The following is a 6,000-nucleotide window of genomic DNA, read 5'->3' as shown; positions in this document are numbered from 1 at the left end:
AACAGGCGAACGGGTAAGCGAACCCTATCCAGGAGGACATAGTTGGGAAGAGCAGACCCGGAGAAAGTCACCCGAATCGAGTCTGACGGAGAATAAGTTGTCTTATCATTTTCTGTTTTTGCGGAATACAATTGCTTGCATTCCAGAATCTTCACCTTTTGAAGTGAAGGGTCCTTAAAGCAGCCAACCCCGTACTTCAACAGGTCTTCGCACTTTAGACCCGGTTCGGCGACTATTCCATCGATCTCCACTGCCCTACAAGGCACATACACTCTGAATTGTTTCGTAAAACGCTCGCTGCGAGCAATCTGGTTTGCCTGATCGAGGTCATTTACTAAAACGCGTATCTTATTAGCTCGAACACGTGTTATCTGAGCTACGGCCGGGTAGTTAGCAGTCAGCTCCCGTGATATTTCTAGAATATTGGGCGATTTCGTGTTGGGCCGGAAATACACCACCCAGGGTCCATTTGAATTGGCTGGGTATGTTTTAATACGGGGAGGACTGGGGGAATCAGGGGAGGGAGTAATATCGGGTTTATCCGGTAAATCCATGGGAAAGTCATTCCCATCCAATGTTCCTTCGCCCTCGGCCATTTAGGCACGAGGATAGCACGTGGTGTAAACGAGAGATGAAACTTGTATTCAGGGGAAAGGGAAAAGTAGACCGATCGGGGAAAGGGAAACGAAAGAAAGAAAAATAATACTTAGCTTATATAGCGGCGTGTCCGGCAATTCTGGTATTCACTTCACCAGCCTGGGCACCGGCGAACAAAGACTGCCTCAAACAATAGTTGACCTTCACTGTCAATATATATTCTTGTTCACTTTATGCACAGCACCAGAAAACGAACTGCTTCGATCGAGAGCTCGGAGAGTTATGACTACTTGGATGTTGTTTTGTTTAACAAGATCTTGATTACTTTCTCTCAGCTCTTTAATATCGCTATTAATTTCGATTACGTCATTCTCATCTAGATTTCCTGATACTGCTTTGATAGCTGTTCCTAACAGATTAAATGCTCCTCTCTTGTGTCTGATTAATCTACTTGGCAATAGTTTCTTGTATGAATTTTTTGCATCTATTAACTTTGATTTCAGCATATACGTCAGGTCTGTGTAGTCAGTGAAAACTCTAAGTAGTTCGATGTTGTCTAATAGTCTAGTTGTCTAACTTGTCAAGGTCGATGACGTGGTAAACACGATGTCGTCCTGTTTTTATGAGTGTATTGACTGTCTGTAGAGTCAATAGTCCGGGATTTCTCGTGAGGTCGTAAAGTTGTATGTTTTGTGAAGTCGTTGTCACAATAGTCAGGGTGAATAGGGTCATCAGGTGAGTCCACATTCTGTAATTTATTATGAGAAAAGAATTTTGTGTGAACTCAAATGCGCCGAATATTTTCTTTATGTAGCTCTCGGCCAGAGTGGTCCTCAAAGGTTTTTCTCTTATCTTGGACTACTGTGACTGGGAGAAATCGTTCCCGTCCCTTATTTCTCACTCCTTGTACTTTATTGTACACGGTTGCACCCTCTGGTAGGATTGGTGGATACTCTTTCTCCTATTACACTAGTTTACAAGAAAAATGAAGTTTCAAGAAACAGTATTTTTAGACTAATTTTGGGTCGTTGAACACGAAAACAATATTTATTTTTTTGTTCAAAGAAGCGATTTCGTGATTTTCTCAAAAAACTCGTTTTTGAGCACTTTTTGTAGTTTTTAGTCAATATTTCGTGTCAAAATCATTCAATTAATATAGTTAATATGCAGGTTGAAAGGTGCCGAGATGCCCTTTCCAAAAACATATAATATGCGTCGATCATATGTAAATTTTGTAGTGCTGCAAGCGAACAAAGTTTAAAAAAGTGCATTTTTGACCATTTTTAAAAGTTACTCATTTTTAAATGATTTTTTTTTACCGAAAAACAATTTTTTTCGGACCTTTTAGAATCTAAGATAACAAATAATATGATTACGTTAATTTTAAGCCTAATATCACTAACATCGGATGAAAAATGTTGATGCTATGGCACATTGAGCGAAATAGAAATTTTATGATTTTAGCGGACCTGCCCTGGTGCGGCGGTTTAGAAAGTGTAGCACTGGTCTCATAAGCCAGTCGTCAAATATTCGAGTCCCTATCGGGAAGGAGTCTCAGTGGGATCGTAGCACTAGCCACGTAATTTTCTGTGAACTGAGAATCTGCTGTGAAGTCTGTTGAAGCAGAAGGCTAAAATTCCTTTAATTCGTAAAATATGTACTCACCACAGACAAAACAAAACTTTTCCAACGATATTTCCACATTTTAGAAAGAGCACTTAGTTGTACAATGAAATATCTAAAACCATTCAAATGCCGCAGGATGGAAGGATGCAAGCTCGAGAAGACAGTACCAAACACAAACAATAACTATCAATTATAGAAGATTATTTCAGCTGAAAGTATGATTGTGCGAAAAATAAAAAGTTAACATTAGATTATGAAAATAAGAAAAAATAATTTTTCTGTTATAAAAAATAGAGCAAAAACAAAAAAGCGGAAGCAAAAGAATTTTTTTTTTAAACTTTGAAAGAGAAATAGAGTATTATTTTCGTATTCAGCGACCCAAAATAAATCTAGAAAGCACTTTTTCTCGTAACTTCATTTTTCTTGTAAACTAGTCTAATCTTATTTAAGACCAAAAGAGATATGTGAAAAACATAACAATTTTCACTCGGTGCCTAATAACATCACCAGTTTTTGTCGGATTTTCGTGATCTTAGGCTTAAAATTCACGTGAGAAGTTTGCCTGTCACATAAAATTCTAAAATATTTTTTTCGCTGATCTTTTTTTTATGAAAAATCAACTAAAAATTAGTAATTTTACCAAACACTACTTTTTTGACTTTGGTTGCTCTTAACCCTAAATTATTGATATTTTATCCTAGTATACATTTTTGAAATGGGCACATCAATACCTTTCGAATGGTGAGTCGTTTGCGGTAATCGGAAGATTTTTACCTGAGATATTTACCAAAAACTGCAAAAAGTGCTCAAAAACACCTTTTTTAAAAAATCACAAAAACGGTTCTTTGAAAAAGAAAATGAATATGATTTTCTTGCTCAGCGACCCAAAATTGACTTAGAAAACACCTTTTTTCTTAACTTCATGCAATTAACCCAAAATTTGTATTTCTCTTCCGACTTATTAAGTGTTCTCGAAGCAAAAGCTATAGGCTTGTCGCTTCCTACGAGCTCTTGAGAGAGGACTGCTCCAATGGCGAAATTTGAAGCGTCCGTTGTTAAAATAAAGGGTTTTGTTAGGTTCGGATATTGTAGTATGTTGTTACTAGAGAGAATATTTTTGCACCTCTCGAAAGCTGTGACAAACTCTTTCGAGTGTGTGATCGACTCTCTTTTACGTAGCGCCTGTGTTAGAGGTTTGGCTATTTTAGCAAAATCTCTGATAAACTTGCGATAGTATCCTAATATTCTGAGGAAACCTCGAAGTTCCTTCTCGGTTCTAGACAGTGGCCATTTCCTGATAATTTCAATCTTATCTGGATTAGGCTTTACTCCGTCGCAAGTAACAATGTGACCTAGAAAGGCAACTTCTTTATGAAGGAATTCGCTTTTGTCAAGCTGAATCTTTAAGTTATAATTTCTTAAGGTCTCGAAAAATTTTCTTAGGTTATCGAGATGTTCAGTTAGGCTAGTGGAAAACACAATGATGTCATCCATGTACACAAGACATCTGACACCGATGTGTTCCCTTTGCACGTTGTCCATGGCACGATGGAATGTCGATGGAGCATTTTTGAGGCCGAAAGGCATTCTCAAAAATTCATAGTGTCCGTTCTCGACACTAAAAGCAATTTTTTCTACATCACGTTCGTCTACCTCTATCTGGTGGAAACCCGATGCGAGGTCGAGCGTGGTAAAGTACATACATCTACTCAATTTGTCCAATATATCTGTAATGTTTGGAATAGGGTAGCGATCATCGATAGTTTTATCATTCAACTTTCGATAATTGATCACAATACGCCATTTCTTCTGCCCGGAAGCGTCCAATTTTTTTTGCACTATCCAGACAGGTGACGTCCATGGGCTGCTCGACGGCCGTATATGGCCTTGGTCAAGCATTTTTGAAATCTGACGCTGAACCTCCGCTCTGTGGCAGATTGGATAGCGATAGGATTTCGTATCTATGGGCACGTCGTCCCTTGTTATGATTTTGTGTTTTATTGCATTCGTGAAGGGAAGTTGCTGACCTTCCACAAAGAAAACGTTTTCGTAATCAGCAATAAGCTTTAACAGGCTATTTTTTCCTCGTGGTTGAGGTGATCTAGCCTCAACTGTTCGAAGATGAGCCTTCTACAATTATCCTCAGCAGTTGGCTGTTCTGTCAGAAAATGATTTAATTCTACATCCAACGGTCCCTTTAACGTGAATTTTGCAGGGGTGTCACTCAAGTTGGATATAACGAAAAATGCTCTATTATCAGTTGCATAGTATAGTCCGGAGTTGATAATGATTGCATCACTGATCCTCACATCACTCTCTAAAAAGAAATCTCCTTCAGTGGAGTTCACGGAAAGATTAATTGTTTTGCTCTCGTGAGCATTGAGCGTTGCATGGGCTCTGTTTGGATATTTTCGATGCATTTTGATTGTCTCGTTTGGCAGTTTAAGTTCGTTAGAGGTAGTCAGAATACTGGCCTTTAGTTTTTGTAGGGATTGATAACCAATCAATCCATCGAAAAAGTCATGAAATTCGAAGACGAAGAATCTTAATTTTTTGGTTTGTGGAAACGTACTAAATTCGACGTACTGATTTAAACAGTGTGAACCACTAGTATGTTCCGTAAAACGACACCTTTCGAGGTTGACGTGTCGCAGGCCAATATAATTTTTATTAGCGTCGGTGTCAATGAGAAATTTTAATGAACCTTTTGATGTTTGTATCGTAATGTAAGGAATGAAATCCTCTAAGTCGTCGGATGGTGACCTTGAGCCATCAGAAAATTTAAATCGTCTCCCTCTTCATTATTTTTAGTGTAGTCATTTTGTGTTTGAGAAGTTTGCCCTGCATATTCGTCTGCGGGTAGTGAATTCTCAGGTTGCTGATATGAGCTCGGCATTTCATATTGTGCCTGAGGGTCAAGAATATCAAATTCGTCATAGAAATACTCATAGGGTTCGTTGTCGACTTGTAGCTGGTAATGTGGACCCGGATTAGCTCTTGTCGGGTGTGGGCGGTTCATATAATTAATTTGTCGGCTCCTTATGGCGGGATATATATATATATATATATATATATATATATATATATATATATATATATATATATATATATATATATATATATATATATATATATATATATATATATATATATATATATATATATATATATATATATATATATATATATATATATATATATATATATATATATATATATAAATATATATATATATATATATATATATATATATATATATATATATATATATATATATATATATATATATATATATATATATATATATATATATATATATATATATATATATATATATATATATATATATATATATATATATATATATATATATATATATATATATATAATATATATATATATATATATATATATATATATATATATATATATATATATATATATATATATATATCCCAAACCAATCCCTATGGAAGTCGATCCCGCCATAAGGAGCCGACAAATTAATTATATGAACCGCCCACACCCGACAAGAGCTAATCCGGGTCCACATTACCAGCTACAAGTCGACAACGAACCCTATGAGTATTTCTATGACGAATTTGATATTCTTGACCCTCAGGCACAATATGAAATGCCGAACGCTGATATGAGTGAATGCCGAACCTGAGAATTCACTACCCGCAGACGAATATGCAGGGCAAACTTCTCAAACACAAAATGACTACACTAAAAATAATGAAGAGGGAGACGATTTAAATTTTAATTTTCTGATGG

The sequence above is a fragment of the Topomyia yanbarensis genome, chromosome 2, assembly GCF_030247195.1.
Source record: "Topomyia yanbarensis strain Yona2022 chromosome 2, ASM3024719v1, whole genome shotgun sequence".
NCBI lineage: Eukaryota > Metazoa > Arthropoda > Insecta > Diptera > Culicidae > Topomyia > Topomyia yanbarensis.
The sequence above is the reverse complement of the archived record's forward strand: the minus strand, read 5'-3'. Positions refer to the sequence as shown.